Below are 11,692 nucleotides of genomic sequence, written 5' to 3' on the forward strand. Positions count from 1 at the left end.
AGTACCTAGAAAAACGATCCTGAAATAGTTTGTGTAGCGAGTTATCGCGTTCGGGGTCCAACCATTTTGAAACTGAAGCCCATTGCAAATCCATATAGGCATTGATCTTGCTACACTTGACAGGTGCGATCATACCAGCACTAATGCACCGGATCCCATAACTCCGCAGTCAAGCGTGCTTGGCGAGAGTAGTACTAGGATGGGTCCTCCTGGGAAGTCCTCGTGTTGCACTCTTTTTGTATTTATTGTTTTTTCTTCCTGGCCTAAACAATCAAACCATGAGTTCAGTGAGTTATCGCGTTCGGGGCCCTTCGGGAATTGGCAACTAGATTCGTTACGTCATCTCGAACAACTTTCATTTTTTACGCGTCTCCATCCGACTTCCCGATCAAAAGTTATGGCCGTTTGAAGTTTTCCACAAAAAATTCTCAGCAACTCAAAATCTCTCGTTTTTTCCAACCTGTGAGGACTCCTCCGCCAAATATACCCCAATAGAGTTACCAGAAAAAAATTTGGATCAAAAATCATTTTTTACCTATTTTTAATGAATTTTTCAATATTACTGCCATGCCAAAATCTATCAAAAGTTATCACGAGTTCACCTTTTTCGTGCTATTTTTTTTTTTTTGCTGACCCTCTAAATAAAAAAATTAAAGTACCTAGAAAAACGATCCTGAAATAGTGTTCTGTAGCGAGTTATCGCGTTGGGGTCCAACCATTTTGAAACTGAAGCCCAGTTGCAAATCCATATAGGCATTGATCTTGCTACACTTGATAGGTGCGATCATACCAGCACTAATGCACGGATCCCATCAGAACTCCGCAGATAACGTGCTTGGGCGAGAGTAGTACTAGGATGGGTGACCTCTGGGAAGTCCTCGTGTTGCACTTCTTTTTGTACTTATTTTTTTTATGTTTTTCTTCCTGGCCTAGACAATCAAACCATGAGTTCAGTGAGTTATCGCGTTGGGCCCTTTGGGAATTGGCAACTAGATTCGTTACGTCATTTCGAACAACTTTCATTTTTTACGCGTCTCCATCCGACTTTCCGATCAAAAGCTATGGCCGTTTGAAGTTTTCACAAAAAAATTCTCACAACTAAAAATCTTAAATTTTTTTCCAATGTGAGGACTCCTCCGTCAAATATACCCTCAACAGATTACCAGAAAAAAATTTGGATAAAAATCATTTTTTTACCTATTTTTAATGAATTTTTCAATATTACTCTCAGGCCAAATTCAATCAAATGTTATGACCGTTTGAAGTTTTGTCACGTTAATTTTTGGAAACACCAAATCTATCACTATTCTCTTCAATCTAAGGATCCTATACCAAATATACCCAAAAAACAAGATTCCACAAAAAAATTTGGATCAAAAATAAATTTCTACCTATTTTTAATGAAATTTACAATCTTGCCCTTCCTTGTTCAGTCATGTTGTACCTCAACACCAATGTTGCACTTCTTTTTGTATTTCTTTTTTGTGTTATGTTTTTCTTCTTCCTGACCTAGACAATCAAACCACGATTTCACCTTTCTCGTGCTATTTTTTTTCGCTAACACTCTAAATAAAAAAGTTAAAGTACCTACAAAAACGATCGTGAAATAGTGTTGTGTAGAGAGTTATCGTGATCGGGTCCATCCATTTTGAAACTGAAGCCCAGTTGAAAACCCATATAGGCATTGATCTTGCTACACTTGACAGGTGCGATCATACCAGCACCAATGCACCGGATCCCATCAGAATTCCGCAGTGAAGCGTGCTTGGACGAGAGTGTACTAGGATGGCTGACCTCCTGGGAAGTGCTCGTGTTGCACTTATTTTTGTATTTCTTTTTTGTGTTTCTGTTTTTTTCCTGGCCTAGACAATCAAACGAGGAGTTCAGTGAGTTATCGCGTTCGGGCCCTCCGTAAATTGGCAACTAGATTCGTTACATCATTTCGAACAACTTTCATTTTTACGCGTCTCCATCTGACTTCTCTATCAAAAGTTATGACAGTTTAAAGTTTTGTCACGTTAATTTTTGGAAACACCAATCTATCACTATTCTCTTCGATCTAAGGACTCCTACATCAATATACACAAACAAGATTCCACAAAAATTTGTATCAAAATAATTCCTACCTATTTTTTTTTGAATTTTACAATATTGCCTTACCTTGTTCATTCATGTTGTTACCTCAACACCCATGTTGCACTTCTTTTGTATTTCTTTTTTGTGTTATGTTTTTCTTCTTCTTCCTAGCCTAGACAATCAAACCACGAGTTGACCTTTTTCGTGCAATTTTTTTTTTTGTTGAGCCTCTAAATAAAAAAATTAAGTACCTAGAAAAACGATCGTGAATTAGTGTTGTGTAGCTAGTTAGCGCGTTTGGGGTCCAACCATTTTGAAACTGAAGCCCAGTTTGCAACCCATATAGGCATTGATCTTGCTACACTTCATAGGTTTGATCATTGATGTGATTCCACTAGCCATATAGAGAATGATTCTTGACATTCTTAGGAATCACCTTGAGCTGGACATTATAGAGGCACTTTTCTTAGAGTTGGATCATTGTTCTAAGACAAGAACTCACCAAAACTAGTACCAAATCCCAAACTCATTTGGATGAACCAAATATGTCAAATTGAATCAACAAGAGAGTAAAAAACTGGAATGACCAAACAGAATTGAACAAGTAAACATATGAACCGAACAAAATAGAAATTAAAAGCAAGAACATACATAGGTCTGGAAAATAGAAAAAACCGAACCAAAACAACTCAAGAACACAAGACACATGAACAATTGAAAAAGAAGAAAGGAAGGAGAAGAGAGTGCTCATGAAGATGGAAATGTTGGATGATCTCGCCACTAGAAGTGTGGAATGCTCCTAGATGAGAGTGATGCCGCCACTTGAGGACTCCAATGATCCATCAAGATAAGACTAGAGAAGAAGGCTCCAAAAGCTCTCCAAAGTTCACTCAAAATTTGAGTAGAGTTTTCTTAGATTAATTCCAATATGAAATTTACAAAGAGAGCACCTCTATTTATAGCCTAAGGTGCTGAAATGTAAGCTACACAAATTCAAAAACTCCCTCCCAAAAAGCTTCTAGAATTTGCGCCTAAAACAAAGCATGAGGAAGGTGTGATCCTTTCTATCACTTTGGCACCTCCTTATTTACTCCTACACCTATCTACTAACACACCCCCCCTAAGACTCTTAACTAAAGACTAAAAGATGCTTTAACAATAGAGGTTTCTAATGTTTCCCTCTAAGCACCTTCAAAAAAATTTATTTAAAACTTGGCCTTGCCCTTCATGGGATGGTCTTTGGGCTTTTGTGGGCTTTGGCCTTCTTGGGCTTGGGCTTGGGATTTATCTTTTGCAAGATTAACAAGAAAAACTTTAAATGTGAAGGAAAATGATCTTGTTCTTCATTATAAAAAGCCACCTTTAGTTGATTCTCATCAATCATACCATCAATACTGCACCGAATCCTATCAGAACTCCGCAGTGAAGCATGTTTGGGCGAGAGTAGTACTAGGATGGGTGACCTCCTGGGAAGTCCTCGTGTTGCACTTCCTTTTGTATTTCTTTTTGTGTTATGTTTTTCTTCTTGGCGTAGACAATCAAACCATGAGTTCAGTGAGTTATCACGTTCGGGGACCTTCGGGAATTGGCGACTATATTCGTTACGTCATTTCGAACAACTTTCATTTTTTACGCATCTCCATCTGACTTTTTATCAAAAGTTATAACCATTTGAATTTTGTCACGTTATTTTGGAAACACAAATCTAGCACTATGCTCTTCGATCTAAGGACTCCTACATCAAATATATACAAAAACAGATTCCACAAAAAATTGGATCAAAAATAATTTCTACTTTTTTAATGAATTTTACAATATGCCCTACCTTGTTCATTCATGTTGTACCTCAACACCCATGTTGCCTTATTTTTGTATTTCTTTTTGTGTTCTGTTTTTCTTCCTGGCCTGACAATCAAACGATGAGTTCAGTGAGTTATCGCGTTCGGGGCCCTTTGGGAATTGGGCAACTAGATTCGTTACGTCATTTCGAACAACTTTCATTTTTTACGCGTCTCCATCTGACTTCTCTATCAAAAGTTATGACCATTTGAAGTTTTGTCACGTTAATTTTTGGAAACACCAAATCTATCACTATTCTCTTCGATCTAAGGACTCCTAAATCAAATATACACAAAAACAAGATTCCACAAAAAATTTGGATCAAAATAAATTCCTACCTATTTTTTTTGAATTTTAGAATATTGCCTTACCTTGTTCATTCATGTTGTACCTCAACACCATGTTGCACTTCTTTTGTATTTCTTTTTTGTGTTATATTTTTTTCTTCTTCCCAGCCTAGACAATCAAACCACGAGGTGACCTTTTTCGTGCTATTTTTTTTGTTGAGCCTCTAAATAAAAAAATTAAAGTACCTAGAAAAACGATCGTGAAATAGTGTTGTGTAGCGAGTTAGCGCGTTTTGGGGTCCAACCATTTTGAAACTGAAGCCCAGTTGCAAACCCATATAGGCATTGATCTTGCTACACTTCATAGGTTTGACCATACCATCAATACTGCACCGGATCTATCAGAACTCCGCAGTGAAGCGTGTTTGGGCGAGAGTAGTACTAAGATGGGTGACTCTTGGGAGTCCTCGTGTTGCTCTTCTTTTTGTATTTCTTTTTTGTGTTATGTTTTTCTTCTTGGCGTAGACAATCAAACATGAGTTTCAGTGAGTTATCACGTTCGGGGACCTTCGGGAATTGGCGACTATATTCGTTACGTCATTTCGAACAACTTTCATTTTTTACGCATCTCCATCTGACTTTTCTATCAAAAGTTATAACCATTTGAAGTTTTGTCACGTAAATTTTGGAAACACCAAATCTAGCACTATGCTCTTCGATCTAAGGACTCCTACATCAATATATACAAAAACAAGATTCCACAATAAATTTGGCTCAAAAATAAATTTCTACCTTATTTTAATGAATTTTACAATATTGCCTACCTTGTTCATTCATGTTGTACCTCAACACCATGTTGCACTTATTTTTGTATTTTTTTTTGTGTTCTGTTTTTCTTCCTGGCTAGACAATCAAACGATGAGTTCAGTGAGTTATCGCGTTCGGGGCCCTCCGTAAATTGGCACTAGATTCGTTACGTCATTTCGAACAACTTTCATTTTTTACGCGTCTCCATCTGACTTCTCTATAAAAGTTATGACCATTTGAAGTTTTGTCACGTTTAATTTTTGGAAACACCAATCTATCACTATTCTCTTCGATCTAAGGACTCCTAAATCAAATATACACAAAACAAGATTCCACAAAAATTGGATCAAAAATAATTCCTACCTATTTTTTTTTAATTTAGAATATTGCCTTACCTTGTTCATTCATGTTGTACTCAACACCCATGTTGCACTTCTTTTTGTATTTCTTTTTGTGTTATATTTTTCTTCTTCTTCCCAGCTAGACAATCAAACCACGAGGTGACCTTTTTCGTGCTATTTTTTTTTGTTGAGCCTCTAAATAAAAAAATTAAAGTACCTAGAAAAACGATCGTGAATAGTGTTGTTGTAGCGAGTTAGCGCGTTTGGGGTCCAACCATTTTGAAACTGAAGCCCAGTTGCAAACCCATATAGGCATTGATCTTGCTACACTTCATAGGTTTGACCATACCATCAATACTGCACCGGATCCTATCAGAACTCCGCAGTGAAGCGTGTTTGGGCGAGAGTAGTACTAAGATGGGTGACCTCTTGGGAAGTCCTCGTGTTGTCTTCTTTTTGTATTTCTTTTTTGTGTTATGTTTTTTTCTTGGCGTAGACAATCAAACCATGAGTTCAGTTGAGTTATCACGTTCGGGGACCTTCGGGAATTGGCGACTATATTCGTTACGTCATTTCGAACAACTTTCATTTTTTACGCATCTCCATCTGACTTTTCTATCAAAGTTATAACCATTTTGAAGTTTTGTCACGTAAATTTTTGGAAACACCAAATCTAGCACTATGCTCTTCGATCTAAGGACTCCTACTAAATATATACAAAAACAAGATTCCACAATAAAATTTGGCTCAAAAATAAATTTCTACCTTATTTAATGATTTTACAATATTGCCCTACCTTGTTTCATTCATGTTGTACCTCAACACCATGTTGCACTTATTTTTGTATTTTTTTTTTGTGTTCTGTTTTTCTTCCTGGCCTAGACAATCAAACGATGAGTTCAGTGAGTTATCGCGTTCGGGGCCCTCCGTAAATTGGCAACTAGATTCGTTACGTCATTTCGAACAACTTTCATTTTTTACGCGTCTCCATCTGACTTCTCTATCAAAAGTTATGACCATTTGAAGTTTTGTCACGTTAATTTTTGGAAACACCAAATCTATCACTATTCTCTTCGATCTAAGGACTCCTACATCAATATACACAAAACAAGATTCCACAAAAAATTTGGATCATAAATAAATTCCTACCTATTTTTAATGAATTTTACAATATTGTCTTACCTTGTTCATTCATGTTGTACCTCAACACCCATGTTGCACTTCTTTTTGTATTTCTTTTTTGTGTTATGTTTTTCTTCTTGGCGTAGACAATCAAACCATGAGTTCAGTGAGTTATCACGTTCGGGGACCTTCGGGAATTGGCGACTATATTCGTTACGTCATTTCGAACAACTTTCATTTTTTTACGCATCTCCATCTGACTTTTCTATCAAAAGTTATAACCATTTGAAGTTTTGTCACGTTATTTTTGGAAACACCAAATCTAGCACTATGCTCTTCGAACTAAGGACTCCTACATCAAATATATACAAAAACAAGATTCCACAAAAAAATTTAGATCAAAATAATTTCTACCTTATTTTAAAGAATTTTACAATATTGCCCTACCTTGTTCATTCATGTTGTACCTCAACACCCATGTTGCACTTATTTTTGTATTTCTTTTTTTGTGTTTTGTTTTTCTTCCTTGCCTAGACAATCAAACGATGAGTTCAGTGAATTATCGCGTTCGGGGCCCTTTGAGAATTGACAACTAGATTCGTTACGTCATTTCGAACAACTTTCATTTTTTACGCGTCTCCATCTGACTTCTCTATCAAAAGTTATGACCATTTGAAGTTTTGTCACGTTAATTTTTGGAAACACCAAATCTATCACTATTCTCTTCGATCTAAGGACTCCTACATCAAATATACACAAAAACAAGATTCCACAAAAAATTTAGATCAAAAATAAATTCCTACCTATTTTTAATGAATTTTACAATATTGCCTTACCTTGTTCATTCATGTTGTACCTCAACACCCATGTTGCACTTCTTTTTGTATTTCTTTTTTGTGTTATGTTTTTCTTCTTCTTCCTAGCCTAGACAATCAAACCACGAGTTGACCTTTTTCGTGCTATTTTTTTTTTTTGTTGAGCCTCTAAATAAAAAAATTAAAGTACCTAGAAAAACGATCGTGAAATAGTGTTGTGTAGCGAGTTAGCGCGTTTGGGGTCCAACCATTTTGAAACTGAAGACCAGTTGCAAAACCATATAGGCATTGATCTTGCAAACTTCATAGGTTTGACCATACCATCAATACTGCACGGATCCTATCAGAACTCCGCAGTGAAGCGTGTTTGGGCGAGAGTAGTACTAAGATGTGTGACCTCTTGGGAAGTCGTCGTGTTGCACTTCTTTTGTATTTCTTTTTTTGTGTTATGTTTTTCTTCTTGGCGTAGACAATCAAACCATGAGTTCATTGAGTTATCACGTTCGGGGACCTTCGGGAATTGGCGACTATATTCGTACGTCATTTCGAACAACTTTCATTTTTTACGCGTCTCCATCTGACTTCTCTATCAAAAGTTATGACCATTTGAAGTTTTGTCACGTTAATTTTGGAAACACCAAATCTATCACTATTCTCTTCGATCTAAGGACTCCTAATCAAATATACACAAAAACAAGATTCCACAAAAAATTTGGATCAAAAATAAATTCCTACCTATTTTTTTTGAATTTTAGAAATATTGCCTTACCTTGTTCATTCATGTTGTACCTCAACACCCATGTTGTACAAAACGAGATTTGTTACGTCATTTCGAACAACTTTCATTTTTTATGCGTCTCCATCTGACTTCTTTATCAAAAGTTATGACCGTTTGAAGTTTTGTCACGTTAATTTTTGGGAACACCAAATCTATCACTATTCTCTTCGATCTAAGGACTCATACATCAAATATATACAAAAACAAGATTCCACAAAAAAATTTGGATCAAAAATAAATTTCTACCTTATTTTAATGAATTTTACAATATTGCCCTACCTTGTTCATTCATGTTGTACCTCAACACCATGTTGCACTTATTTTTGTATTTCTTTTTGTGTTTGTTTTTCTTCCTGGCCTAGACAATCAACCATGAGTTCAGTGAGTTATCGCGTTCGGGGCCCTTTGGGGAATTGGCAACTAGATTCGTTACGTCATTTCGAACAACTTTCATTTTTTACGTATCTCCATCTGACTTCTCTATCAATAGTGTTGTGTAGCGAATTATCGCGTTCGGGGTCCAACCATTTTGAAACTTAAGCCCAATTTCAAACCCATATAGGCATTGATCTTGCTACACTTGACAAGTACGATCATACCAGCACTAATGCACCGGATCCCAGCAGAACTCTGCAGTGAAGTGTGCTTGGGCGAGAGTAGTACAAGGATGGGTGACCTTTTGGGAAGTCCTAATGTTGCACTTCTTTTTGTATTTCTTTTTTGTGTTTTTTTCTTCTTCCTGGCCTACACAATTAAACCATGAGTTCAGTGAGTTATCACTGTTAGAAAAGATGGCTTTAACTAGAGGGGGGTTGAATTGTTTAAAGGGGTTTTCGCAAAACTTTTCAAAGTTAGAATGAATTTATTTCAGAAACCAATTGATTCAGCAATTATTTAGCCAAAACAGCAAGCAAAAACTGTAATACTAGAAAAAACAATCGGTTGTTTCAACTTAGTTTGAAAATCATTTTACTTTGATAAAGATTGAGATGCTAATTGCTTGAGATTTAATCTAAGGGTGGATTACAACATTAAACTACCCCATAACAAAGCTTAAACCAGCTCAGCAACATCAAGCAAAGCAGAGGCTTCAACATCCTTCAAAGGATTTGGATTCTTCAAAACATTGAACACCACTTGGTTCAACAATTGCGTTCGGCGCCCTTCGGGAATTGGGCAACTAGATTTTACGTCATTTCGAACAACTTTCATTTTTTACGGCGTCTCCATCTGACTTCTCTATCAAAAGTTATGACAGTTTAAAGTTTGTCACGTTAATTTTTGGAAACACCAAATCTATCACTATTCTCTTCGATCTAAGGACTCCTACATCAAATATACACAAAAACAAGATTCACAAAAATTTGGATCAAAAATATATTTCTACTATTTTTTAATGAATTTTACAATATTGCCCTACCTTGTTTTCATCTGTGTACCTCAACACCCATGTTGCTCTTCTTTTTGTATTTCTTTTTTGTGTTGTGTTTTTTTCTTCTTCTGGCCTAGAAAATCAAACCATGAGTTCACCTTTTCGTGCTATTTTTTTTTTTTGCTGACCGTGTAAATAAAAAAATTAAAGTACCTAGAAAAACGATCGTGAAATAGTGTTGTGTAGCGAGTTATCGCGTTCGAGGTCCATCCATTTTGAAACTTAAGCCCAATTGGCAAAACCATATAGGCATTGATCTTGATACACTTGACAGATGCGATCATACCAGCACTAATGCACCAAATCCCATCAGAATTCCGCAGTGAAGCGTGGTTGGGAGAAAGTAGTACTAGGATGAGTGACCTCCTGGGAAGTCCTCGTGTTGCATTTCTTTTTGTATTTCTTTTTTCTGTTCTGTTTTTCTTCCTGCCTTAGACAATGAAACCATGAGTTCAGTGAGTTATCGCGTTCGAGCCCTTCCGGAATTGGCAACTAAATTCGTTACGTCATTTCGAACAACTTTCATTTTTTATGCGTCTCCATCTTACTTCTCTATCAAAAGTTATGACCGTTTGAAGTTTTGTCACGTTAATTTTTGGAAACACCAAATCTATCACTATTCTCTTCGATCTAAGGACTCCTACATCAAATATACACAAAAACAATATTCCACAAAAAAATTGAATCAAAAATAAATTTCTACCTATTTTTAATGAATTTTACAATATTGCCCTACCTTGTTCATTCATGTTGTTCCTCAACATCCATGTAGCACTTCTTTTTGTATTTCTTTTTTGTGTTTTTTTTCTTCTTCTTCTTGGCCTAGACAAGCAAACCACGAGTTCACCTTTTTCGTGCTATTTATTTTTATTTTTTGCTAACCCTCTAAATAAAAAAATTAAAGTACCTAGAAAAACGATTGTGAAATAATATTGTGTAATGATTATCGCGTTCGGGGTCCAACATTTTGAAACTGAATCCCAATTGCAAACCCATATAGGCATTGATCTTGTACACTTGACAGTGCGATCATACCAGAACTAATGCAACGAATCCCATCTGAACTCTGCAGGCAAGCGTGCGCGCGAGAGTAGTACTAGAATGGGTGACCTATTGGGAAGTACTCTTGTTGCCTTCTTTTTGTATTTCTTTTTTGTGTTCTGTTTTCTTCCTGGCCTAGAAAAATTAAACCATGAGTTCAGTGAGTTATCGCGTCGGGGCCTTCAAGAATTGGCAACTGATTCGTTACGTCATTCGAACATCTTTCATTTTTTACGCTCTCCATATGACTTCTCTTATCAAAAGTATGACCGTTTGAAGTTTGTCACGTTAATTTTTGGAAACACCAAATCTATCACTATTCTCTTCGATGTAAGGACTCCTAAATCAAATATACACAAAAACAAGATTCCACAAAAAAATTGGATCAAAAATAATATTTCTACCTATTTTTAATGAATTTTACAATATTGCCCTACCTTGTTCATTCATGTTGTACCTCAACACCCATGTTGCACTTCTTTTTGTATATCTTTTTTGTGTTCTCTTTTCTTCTTCTTCCTGGCCTAGAAAATCAAACCACGAGTTCACCTTTTTCGTGCTTTTTTTTTTTCTGACCGTCTAAATAAAAAATTAAAGTACCTAGAAAAACGATCGTGAAATAGGTTGTGTAGCGAGTTATCGCGTTCGGGGGTCCATCCATTTTGAAAACTTAAGCCCTGTTACAAACTCATATAGGCATTGATCTTTGCTACACTTGACAGGTACGATCATAGACATTAATGCACCGAATCCCATCAGAACTCCGCAGAGAAGCTTGCTTGGGCGAGAGTAGTACTAGGATGGGTGACCTCCTGGGAAGTCCTCGTGTTGCACTTCTTTTTGTATTTCTTTTTTGTTCTATCTCTCTTCCTGGCATACACAATCAAACCATGAGTTCAGTGAGTTATCGCGTTCGAGTGCTTCGGGAATTGGTAACTAGATTCGTTAGCGTCATTTCGAACAACTTTCATTTTTCGTGTCTCCATCTGACTTTTCTATCAAAAGTTATGACAGTTTAAAGTTTTGTCACGTTAATTTTTGGAAACATGACCAATCTATCACTATCTCTTCGATCTAAGGACTCCTACATCAAATATACACAAAACAAGATCCACAAAAAATTTGGATCAAAAATATATTTCTACCTATTTTTA

General features: G+C 36.3%; 2 non-coding genes and 8 pseudogenes across 2 annotated transcripts; all 10 read left to right on the plus strand.

Moving 5' to 3' along the window:
* Positions 1-121: 121 nt before the first annotated feature.
* LOC137817711 (5S ribosomal RNA) lies at positions 122-234 on the plus strand (annotated as a pseudogene).
* Positions 235-776: 542 nt separating this feature from the next.
* On the plus strand, positions 777-892 carry LOC137817714 (5S ribosomal RNA). The gene has a single exon (XR_011082014.1). It is a non-coding gene; the product is annotated as a 5S ribosomal RNA (ribosomal RNA).
* Positions 893-1,704: 812 nt separating this feature from the next.
* Positions 1,705-1,822, plus strand: LOC137817708 (5S ribosomal RNA). The gene has a single exon (XR_011082013.1). It is a non-coding gene; the product is annotated as a 5S ribosomal RNA (ribosomal RNA).
* Positions 1,823-3,448: 1,626 nt separating this feature from the next.
* On the plus strand, positions 3,449-3,567 carry LOC137817710 (5S ribosomal RNA; annotated as a pseudogene).
* A 1,000-nt stretch (positions 3,568-4,567) lies between these two features.
* LOC137817713 (5S ribosomal RNA) lies at positions 4,568-4,683 on the plus strand (annotated as a pseudogene).
* A 1,002-nt stretch (positions 4,684-5,685) lies between these two features.
* LOC137817717 (5S ribosomal RNA) lies at positions 5,686-5,804 on the plus strand (annotated as a pseudogene).
* Positions 5,805-7,594: 1,790 nt separating this feature from the next.
* On the plus strand, positions 7,595-7,712 carry LOC137817712 (5S ribosomal RNA; annotated as a pseudogene).
* A 938-nt stretch (positions 7,713-8,650) lies between these two features.
* LOC137817716 (5S ribosomal RNA) lies at positions 8,651-8,769 on the plus strand (annotated as a pseudogene).
* A 1,000-nt stretch (positions 8,770-9,769) lies between these two features.
* Positions 9,770-9,888, plus strand: LOC137817718 (5S ribosomal RNA; annotated as a pseudogene).
* Positions 9,889-11,258: 1,370 nt separating this feature from the next.
* LOC137817709 (5S ribosomal RNA) lies at positions 11,259-11,375 on the plus strand (annotated as a pseudogene).
* The last annotated feature ends 317 nt before the right edge of the window (positions 11,376-11,692 follow it).

The sequence above is a fragment of the Phaseolus vulgaris genome, unplaced genomic scaffold (genome assembly GCF_000499845.2).
Source record: "Phaseolus vulgaris cultivar G19833 unplaced genomic scaffold, P. vulgaris v2.0 scaffold_876, whole genome shotgun sequence".
Lineage (NCBI taxonomy): Eukaryota > Viridiplantae > Streptophyta > Magnoliopsida > Fabales > Fabaceae > Phaseolus > Phaseolus vulgaris.